Source organism: Drosophila serrata, unplaced genomic scaffold, assembly GCF_035046125.1.
Source record: "Drosophila serrata isolate PLE 108 unplaced genomic scaffold, ASM3504612v1 contig_125, whole genome shotgun sequence".
Taxonomy (NCBI): domain Eukaryota; kingdom Metazoa; phylum Arthropoda; class Insecta; order Diptera; family Drosophilidae; genus Drosophila; species Drosophila serrata.
This window is the reverse complement of record NW_028257023.1, coordinates 582,383-593,472: the sequence shown is the minus strand read 5'-3', so window position 1 is coordinate 593,472 and position 11,090 is coordinate 582,383. Positions and strand designations below refer to the sequence as shown.

Sequence of the window (11,090 nt, the reverse complement as noted above, 5' to 3'; positions counted from 1 at the left end):
CCGGCAATGCTACAATCAGCCAAGGATAGCATTTGCAAATGGCTAAAAGCCATTTACGAAGCTTGTTTAAGACTAACGCACATCCCACTCCTGTGGAGGGAGACAAAAGTCATTTTTATACCGAAACCGGGCAGAAGGGCGCATATCCTAGCAAAGGATTATAGACCGATAAGTCTAAATACCATTCATCTTTCCAAGTGAACGGACGTGTTTTTTTCTTGCGCTCTCGTTTTGTATTAAAGTTTGAATCTAACCACCGGGGTTAACTTAATTTTTCTAATTTGTGTTAATAACATCCCATTCACTTCGCGTGTGCATGCAGCTATTCTAATTTTGTGTATATAATTGGTTTTATTTTCCAATTTAGTTGTGCTGCTAGTGTTAGCTTTTGCATATTTTGCATTCCTTTTTGTGCCTTCTTCGTCTAGCTTTTGTTTGCGCCGTCGCAACAGCTAAACGTTTTATCTATTTATCTCCCACGCTCTCCAACTCTCTCGCTTTAGCTGTGCCGCTGCACTTCTTTTCTTATCTAATCTAATACGCTCTCCCGCTCTCTCGCTCTCGCTGTGACTCTTCACTTCTTTCTTTATAGCTCTGTTGTTATTTTTTTCCAAGTACAAGTACAGTGGTAAGTCCTCATAATGTCCGGAAATATTGTCTGTTTTGTTAAAACCTGCAAAAAGGCAATTGCTGCAGGTGACCTTACAATCGGCTGCTGGCTGTGCGACAACGTCATGCACGCCAAGTGTATTGGAGTTGCAGCTCGGACGGTGGACGATGTAAGAAAAAACATCGGCCTGCGTTACTGTTGTGAGGCCTGTCGCGATGTAGAAAGGGAGATGACGTCTTTCATGCGGCAAACCAAAAGCGGTTTTAAGGGCATTTTAACGAGTTTTCGTAAAACTCTTGATATGTTCTTGGCGCTGGACACCCAATTTAATAGCCTTACGCTATTAAATGAGTCTCCTAGGCGCAAAAAAACTGCTATTGGTGGGCAGCATGTAGACGGACCCCAACTACCTGCAACAGGCACTCAGCAGCAGCCTCCCACGGCACAGCCCTCGACCTCAGCATTAATTTCAAGAGTGCTGAGATCGAGCTCTAGGAAAGATTCGGTATCCGAATGTGAAGCGGGAGTGCCCGTACCGCCGGCAGATAACCAATCTGCCTTGCCAAAAGCCCTTATAGCGGTTCCACCAACGAGACATATTTTTGTCTCGCGGCTCTTTCCTGACCAAACATCGGAAGATGTTCTCGACTTTATACAAGGCAAAACCAGAGCCGAAAAAATAAAGATAAAGGTGGAAAAGTTCAAATTTTCTTACGCAAGGGACATTTCATCTTTCAAAATAAATGTCCCTAACGAGCTCTTTAACACTATTTGCTCTCCCAACTTCTGGCCAGAGTACATAGTTGTTAAGGAGTTCGAGGCGAAGAAAAAGAAAAAGCGGCCTGTAGGAATAACTCTTCCCAGGCCTGTTCATACCACTGCGCCTTCTACGTCTTCCAATCCCGACCCAAAAAACTAACCTACTCCTTAGGTATTTCCTATCAGAATGCAAGAGGCTTACGTAGTAAGCTTCCTAACTTGTATTCTGATAGCCTTTCGTTTGCATCTCAGGTTATTGTGCTCACAGAAACCTGGTTAAAGCCGGAGATTCTGAGCTCCGAAGTTTTTCCAGCTGTGTTCACGGTATATCGGCTAGATCGCCCTATCAGACGCGGGGATGGAGTTCTTATAGCGGTGGACTCCTCACTCACGTCAGAATTATTAACCTTCGAGGAATGCAACGATGTTGAATTCCTCTGTGTGAAGCTATCTATGAAAGGTAGCTCCATTTTTATTACCTGTTCCTACATACCTCCACTGTCGGAACTTCCTATTTATTGGAATCACCTTTCCGCTATTCAGATGGTTTCCAGTAGACTTTTGGATAGAGACCAGTTGGTAGTTCTTGGAGATTTTAATATCCCTGGTGCTATTTGGTGCTCAAATAATTCCACCAATACTCTCAATACACCTACACAACATGACTTTATCGCTAGCTTGTTTGACATTTCGCTGTCTCAAGTCAACCATGTGCGAAATTCCTTACAGCGCTTGCTTGATCTTTGCTTCGTCTCTGATCCTGCGAGAGTCAGTTTAGCAAGGTTGGCGCCTCTGACGCAGCCCGAAGATCCTTATCATCCAACTTTCGATGTGACTCTTGATATTGGGTGTGACGTACAGAATATTTCTGACCGTCCAGCCAATAAAGTCCTATGTTTTCGCAAAACGGACTTTGAACGGCTGAACAATTTTATAAACGAGTTCAATTGGTCTGATCTATACATGTGCACTGACATGGCAGTTGCCGTGGATATTTTGTACAGTACCATGAATTCATTTTTTACTGAATGTGTTCCGTTATATTATCCGCCAAGCTCGAATAAACCGCCGTGGTTTACTAAAGAGTTGAGCTGACTTAAAAATAAAAAATCTAGACTGAATGCTAAATTTAAAATCACCGGTTCCCAATCTGCCCTTTCATTTTATTTATCAGCTCGGTCAAACTTTACCGTGCTGAACGCGCAGTGTTATAAAAACTATTTAAATCGTTGTAGGGCCCAGTTCTCACAGGACCCAAAACAGTTTTATAATTTCGTTAACACTAAACGTAAACCTAAAACAAATCCTTCCTCGCTTTCATTTGAAAATACTACCGCAAATAATGATCAGGCAATAGCCGCAGTTTTTTCAAACAACCTAATCTAGCTCTTCGTATATATACCAGACTTATTCCTACGACATACCCAAATCGAACTTAATTTTCTGTCCTAGCCTAAACGAAAGCTCTCTCCTTTTAGTTCTTCATCGTGTCAAGCCAGTTTATTCGCCAGGTCCCGACGGAATTCCTGGCTGTGTGCTCAGGTATTGTGCTGACGCCCTGTGCTATCCCCTTCTGAAATTGTTTACCTTGTACTTAGAAACCTCCCACTTTCCCATTATTTGGAAGGAATCGTTTATTATTCCTCTCCACAAAAAAGGTAGCAAATTGGATGCCAGCAATTATAGAGGAATCTCTAAGCTGTCGGCCATCCCAAAATTATTTGAAAATATTATCACCCCTCACTTACAGCACCTTTGTAGATCGGTTATTTCTCCATGTCAACATGGTTTTATTAAGCGAAGATCAACAACAACAAATCTTTTGGAGATCTCTTCCTACATTATAAAGGGCTTCCATAAAAATTGTCAGACAGATGTAATCTATACTGATTTCAGTAAAGCATATGACTCTGTTAACCATTCTCTCCTCGTTAGAAGACTCGATTCGATGGGTTTTCCAAGTGATCTTCTTAATTGGATCTCTAGTTATTTGAATGGCAGGACGCAAAAGGTCCTCTTTAAGAACAATTTATCCAATGTTCTAAGGGTTACATCTGGTGTCCCGCAAGGAAGCCATTTGGGACCCTTATTGTTTACATTGTTCATAAATGACCTGCCCAAAGTCTTGACTAACTCCAGAGTGCTTATGTACGCGGATGTCGTCAAGCTTTGCGTGCAATACAATGACGTTGCCTGCCAGTCGGATTTAAAAACAGATCTTAATAATTTTCAAACTTCGTGCCGTGTAAACTTATTAAACTTAAATGGCTCGAAATGCAAGCTAATGACATTCTCTCGTGTCGCTCCTAAGCTTGCTACTTACACGCTGAACGGCTGCTCTTTGGAAAGAATTAATACAGTTGACGATTTGGGCGTCCGCTTGGACCCAAAACTTGACTTTATTAATCATATTTCGTCTATGGTGAATAGAGCCAGGGGTGTGCTTGGATTTATTAAACGGTGGTCGAAGGAATTCAATGAGCCCCTTTGTTACTAAATCCTTATATACTTCTTTAGTTCGTCCTATCTTAGAATACGGATGCTGCATTTGGAGCCCACAGTACGGCGTTCATAGTAAACGCATTGAGTCGGTTCAAAAGAACTTTTTACTTTTCGCTCTACGCCGTTTAAATTGGGATGCAAACCAAAGATTACCTTCCTACTCTAGTAGACTCCTATTAATAAACTTGCCGTCCTTAGCCAATCGTAGAACGATGCTAGGGATAACCTTTATTTTTAACCTTATCCATGGTGATGTGGAAAGTGCTGACTTGTTGAGTCAGCTTAATTTCCATGTACCATGTAGAACCACTAGGTCCTATATCCCATTAGTGTTGCGCCACTGTAGGACCTCCTTTGAACTGCATGAACCTTTTAGAGTGTTATGTGCAAATTATAATGATTTGTACACACTAATCTCTAACGTAGATTGCCTTCCCAAATTAAAATCTTTAATACTAACACACTTAGTAAGCATGCAAGCTAACAATCTGGCAGCACGCCGGTAGTCAATTTTCCTCGTATTCTGTCCTATATTTTTCATTGCGCCTACTAACACCTAAGCCAAACAGGCACGTGCCTGGTGTCATACGGGCCACTTGTATGTACTGACCTTAGTGCATCAAAGAACGTCCTTTGCTCTGAAGACACTAGAGAGACTCCTGGACGTCCACATCCGGGAGTTTCTAGAGGGACATCAACTGTCGGATGCGCAGAATGCGTACCGCAAAGGAAAATCATCGGAAAGAGCGCTACACGTAGTTGTACATCATGTGGAGAAGACACAAGCAAACACAATGGCAGCCTTCCTAGACATCGAAGTCGCATTCAATAATGTGAACCCCGACTCTATCCTGGGCTCCCTCAACTTGTTAGGTATTGAGAGAGGCATCAGAGAGTGGATCGGGGTCACACTAAAGGGCATTATTAATCTAGGCATTATCAAGTAATTATGAATTGTAGAAAAATATGTATGCTCTAAGGCCATATAGCTATAGCTATTTCTATATATTTATATTTATATGATCGCTGATCGATGCTTCGAATTATTCAAGTCTTATTATTTGCCGTTATAATATGGGGAGGAAAAAATCGAAAAAAAAAATTCAAATTTCATGCAATATTCTGTAGTGCGCGTCGTCTTCGTACCAATATCAATATAATTAAATAAAGATCCCAATAACTTTATGTTTAATCTTGTTTCTTGGAGGGAAAAAAATCGGGAGGAAGAAATCGAAAAAAAATTATTTCAAATTTCATGCAATATTTTGTAGGTCGCGTCGTTTCGTACCAATAACAATAATTTAATAAATAATCTAATCTTGTTTCTTGGAGGGATGGCATTCCTGCCTCACATGAGGCAGTTGGAATTGAGCTGCTGATATGGCGTTAGAACTTTGGTGTTCGAAAAGAGTGCCCCGTCTCGCACCATCTTGCTCTTGAGAGCGCTCAGATTCTTGGCATCATCGATGCCCGAGTGGGCCCTGCCCTCGAAGGCCAGTCCCACGTGGGAGAGGGCATCGCTAAAGTTGCACGGACAGTACTTGTACCACGACCGATAAATGGCCCGATAAATGGCATCGATCCACTGATTGAAGTAGGCCGCCTTCCGCATCCGCTTCTGTGTGCAGTCCTTTGCCAGACAGATGCAAAAGTCCCAGTCCGTCCAGGTGACGAAGGCACAGTTGCCGAATATGTTTGATTTGCTCATTTTCGGCAAGCTAAGCTGACGCGACCGCAGCTCCTTGCGCAGCCACTCAATGGGCATGATGTACTTGTGGAACTCGGCCTCGATTTTGCCAGTCTTTAGGTTGACCAGCACAGCTGGGAATTCAATAATCTCCGCCCCTCGCCAGATCTCAATACAGGTGGAGTTAAAGCAGTTGCATACGCAGACGACGTAGTACTGCTAGTATCAGGACCATACCCTGACGTTATTAGCGAAATAATGACGGGTGCTATGGGTCGCTTAAATAAATTGGAAAAAACCTGCGGACTAGGTATCAACCCCACAAAGACAGAGCTTATGCTCTTCACACGAAGACATGCCCAGTATAAACGGCATGGAGCTAAAACTAGTGGAGCGAAGTATCTAGGAGTAATTCTGGATAAAAAGATCTCATATAAACCAAACATTGCAAAAAGAGTAAGGAAAGCAAACATTGCATTCTACTCCTGCAGGAAAATGTTTGGAAACAAATGGGGACTGCACCCAAGGATAATTATATGGCTCTACACAGCAGTGGTTCGGCCAATATTAACAAGCGGAGCCCTAGTATGGTGGCCGGCACTAACTCGGGCATACAACAGAACGAAGCTGACACGGGTACAACGGGCAGCGAGTGCGGGGCCGTGGGTGCAATACGCTCATGCCCCGCGGCTGCTCTCAATGCTATCCTGAATATAATGCCGATAGAACTGTTCGTGAAGGACATTGCAGCACAGAGCGCAGTAAGACTGAAGGCAAACAATTGCTGGAGGGAATACGGCGCCGGTCACTGCAAGATTCTTGGGAGCAGCGGCATTAACACGGACGTTAAGACCGACTACATGATCGCGGAGATGAAATTCGGGAACGCATTTTCGACTTCATACCCTTCAAGGGAAGTCTGAAGTAGGGGCAAAGTAGGTGTCCCTCTACACCGATGGCTCAAAATTGAGCTGCGGCGTAGGGGCTGGGCTCTACGCTGAAAATTGGGGAATTGAAGAGGCTTTCAATCTCTCTAACTCAGCGACGGTCTTTTAGGCTGAGTTACTAGCCATAAGGGAAGCAGTCGCTCTTTCCTTACGGCAGGACCTCGGGGGCAACAGAGTGCGGATCTACTCGGATAGCCAAGCGACCGTAAAAACGAACTCACGACTAGTGGCAGAATGCAAGAAGGCCCTTAATAGACTTGCTGACAAAAATAAGATACAAGTAACATGGATACCGGGGCACAACAAGATGCCAGGACGAACTAGCCCGTGCAGGCTCGGCAGGGCTAAGTACCTAAACGCGATTCAGACAAGGAATCATGACCACTTCAAGCAGATAGCTAACAAAGAATGGCAAAGTAAGAGCGATCACAGAAGGTACGACAAAAAACGAACCAGTGAACTGCTATCCAACAGCAAGCGGGATATTAGCAGGATCACGCCAGTCACTACGGGACATTGGGCGATCGGTTCGCACGCAATGAAGTTGGGACTGCCATACAATACAATCTGTAGAAGCTGTAAGCAACTTACAGAGCAAGAGATACCGGAACATCTGCTCTACTTCTGCCCAGCGCTAAACCACAACAGACTTCGCCACTTTGGTGCCTACCAGATGGAGTCACTGGGAAGTATAGGAAGTTTCGGCAATAATAGGTTTCCTTACTGATTTTGGGAGGTACTGATAGTGATTACCAAAAACAAACAGAGGGAGTGGATCAAAAAGGAGCTTAGCTCTAATTGGAGGCCCTAGCATCGGGCCTCACCACTGTAACCATTTAAAGCTGCAATGGCAATATATGTCTAATCTCTGTCTAACAAAAGTGTAAAATAAAATAAAGCATTTTTCGGGAACGATTATCGATCTTGTTAAGGAGACCATCTTAAAAAAACCGATTTAGATAGCTTTCATAGCTCGTCCGACGGTGAACGGATGACGACTATGAAAGTGATTTTTTTTTTTAATTAATTTAGAAGAAGAGATATCTGATAAAATTGAACACCATTTATTATAAAGAAATAACCATATGAAATACAAGATTTATACCCTTATAAGGTATTATAATTTCAGTCAGAAGTTTTCCAAGGCGAAAGGACTCACCTCCGACCATATAAAGTTTATATATTCTTGATCAGCATTAACAGCCGAGTCGATATAGCCACGTCCGTCTGTCTGCTTCTACGCAAACTAGTCTCTCAGTTGTGAAGCTTTCTGAATGAAACTTTGTAGTTAGTCTTTTATATAGTCTCACTCGTATATATGTCGGAACCAACCGGATCGGACGACTATATCATATAGCTGCCATAGGAATAATCGAAAAATAATTACAAAAAAAATTATAACATTATCAGATTTCAACAAAATTTGATTAAATTTAAGATATTGCCATTTTATTATACTCTGCAATTTTGTGTAAAATTTTATGAAAATCGGACTACTATATCATATAGCTCCCATAGGAATGATCAAGAAATTAATACAATTAAATATTATAACTTTTTCAGTTTTCAACAGATTTTCAAATTTGAGGTATAGCCATTTTATATTAGTCTCAAATTTTGTGTCAAATTTCATGAAAATCGGACGACTATATCCTATAGGTGCCATACAAACGATCGTTTAATGTAGAGGAAAAATGCAAATCTGTGAATGTAAAACTGCAAATATAATATGTATTGGTGAATGCAATGAAAGCAGGTATTACTTAATTGTTTTTAAACACAAATATATATAATTTATATTGTATGGATTCCTAGTCGTAGAAGTTCTATGTGCAAGGGTATATAAACTTGGGCGTGCCGAAGTTAGCTTCCTTTCTTGTTTGTTATAAAGTTATACATTTTTAAAACAAAAATTTCGTATAAAAAAAATTTTTTTTTTCAAAGTGCTCATACACGTTCAAAAAAAAAAATTCCAAAAATGGCTACGTCATGCTGTAGCCGTACTTATATAGTTTATAAAAAATTTTTGTTTTTGAATTTCAGAAAACAAATGTGGTATGCAGCATGTACACCATACGACCATTACCTAAAAAAAATAATTTTTTTTACTGGCAATATCTCCGCCATTCGTAAATATTTTTTTTCCTTCAATAAGTATTTTTTAGTTTAACATATGTACTTTGATGCACTAATTAATAAAATGTATTTCTAATAACATTGTCAAAATGAATTTTTGAAAAGCCCTCCAATTTTCGAGCCTTCAGGGTGGTCTACTCCCTTAATACAATTGCTTTTGCTGTTTTATATTCCTTGGCCATATGGTGCATCAAGTCGACTCGCAGGTGAAAATCAATTTGATTCCCTTCGGAGAAGGTCCTCCGCGTGGTGCCCTCTGGAAACGTACTACGGTACAGCTAATGCGAGCGGCAGAGTCCCGTGACTCCGACACCTAAAGAATCCTCTGACTCCCATCCACCTCCTTGACCCGGGCTACCCGTGCGTTTTGACTATAATGTATAAGGGCTAGGGGGTAAATCAAGCTGTGTTCGACCAGGCAACCCTGGGTCGGAAGTGGCCTTGCCGTGGCTCTGGGGCGGAGCCACGGTCGACCTTCTTCAATGCTTCAAATCCCTCGGGCGTTAATAAATTGACGAAATTCAAATTGACGAAGACGAGTTGCTGCGCTCGGATGAGCGTACTAAGAGATGCACTCGCCAAATGGCCCACAAAACAATTAACTCCACCAAAACGAGCCACTTCAAGGTGAGAGGCTTACACGACCAGCGAGGCTTACCCACCAACAAAGGAAGGCGCAGGCCAGCAAGGCCCGGTTCATTCTGGCGAAGATTGCCAAGAATGACCAGCTGACCTGCGAGACCAAGCGGACAAAGCTCGATTTCAGGCAGTGTTTGAAGAGTTCGAGCGGTTACTTACATTAGCAACGCCTGGAAGGGCTTCATGCTTATGAAGCTAGTCTCTGCCAAGGATATCCCAAGAAGACCCCGGGCTCGCATCTCGTTTCCAAAGGGACAATCTAACTACGAAAAGGTGTTTAAGCACAGAATTCAGGGGCCTATATAAAGGACTGGGCCATCCTCAAGGCGGAGAGGGATTTGAAAACAGGCCAGACGTTCTTGTTCCTTATCAGCCAGCGATGCCTAGAACAATTGGAAGAAGACGAAGACGACGACACCAACAAGCTTTGGACGACATAGCCATCGACGACGACACTCCCAACACCACCCCGCTTCAGTAAATCTCGCAGTCCTTCTCCGAGAGAAGAACATCAACATCGGCCTAATACATGAGCCCTGGTCTAGGGACACGTAAATCTCTGACATGGCTCTAAAAGGATACAAAAGCTCGACAGGTAGGCCGAGGGCAGGTATGATTATCAAAAACAACCTTAACGCACTTCTATATCCGAATCTTAGCAACTCAGATCTAGGTGAAGTACACCTGCCCCAATAGAGTACTTTCTTGATCTTCGTTTGTCTTAAAACTACAATTTTTAGAAAGGTGTACATGATTTATCTAACTACTCAACCGATTCTCCTAAAATTTTTTACACAGATTTTTTTTATGGCATAACGTAGGATTTTTTCGATGTGATTCTTTTTTTAAGTTATACAGTTTTAAAACAAAAATTTTGTTTTTAAAGTGCTCCCATTTGGGGTGGTCTAACCCCTTAAAAATATCTGTGGATATTACGGTATGTTTACATGAGGGGCCCACTGTGTCGCCTCTGCTCAGGAGCGAGCTTTTTGTTCCCGGCTTGCGCTCGCTCTATTTAACTATTGCTGATCCCCCGCTCTCGCTTTAACGAGGTAAAACGACCGGGAGCTCGTTTTTTCACTTTAAGTGGAGTCTCTTGTAAGCAGCAAATAAAAGCTGACGCCCAGAAACAAACCCCCCCCCCCCCTTTATTTTTTTCAACCCGGGGTTTTGCCAGGAGGGGGAAATTCTTGGGCCCGAGTTTTGCGGGCAGGATCGCCCCCCTAAACATTTGGTCCTTCGAGCCGGATTCCTTGCAGGATACCAGCAGTTCCAGGAATCTGTCCGCCAAGATAAATACGAATTTTTTCTTCTCCGTCTAGCCTGGCTGCCGATCTGCAACAGTGGGCCGAACGCTCAATTTCGGTAGCACTCCTGCAAGATTTCCCTTGTCATTCGTGTCAACTCCCAGTCCGAGTTTTCCTGACAGGCAGCTGAGGAACTCCAATTTCTATTTGCCTCCGTTCCTCAAAAATTTCCATCGGTGTCCGCTTGAGTGCGCCGCTATTTACCTCGCCGTTTCATCCATTGCCCGTTGCCTATCAACTGCCAACGGTCGAGGTCTATGTACAGCCACATAACACATCAGCTGAAAAGTTCTGGGTCTAACATATAAATCGCGATTTTTTTATTGTAGTTAATATTTTTTAGTTAATAAAATCTTTCATAAGACAGCTGTTAAAATTTCATGATATTCTATTCATTAGTTTGTGAGTTATTGTGACGCTACTTTTTATATTTTCAAAAAAATGGAATGGATGTTTTGATATAACACTGATTCTTGATAAGAAAACATACCATTCCAGGAAAG

At 42.3% G+C, this 11,090-nt stretch overlaps 1 pseudogene; it reads right to left on the bottom strand.

Moving 5' to 3' along the window:
• Positions 1 to 5,219: 5,219 nt before the first annotated feature.
• On the bottom strand, positions 5,220 to 9,341 carry LOC147644651 (3'-5' exonuclease Snipper pseudogene; annotated as a pseudogene).
• Between the last annotated feature and the right edge of the window lie 1,749 nt (positions 9,342 to 11,090).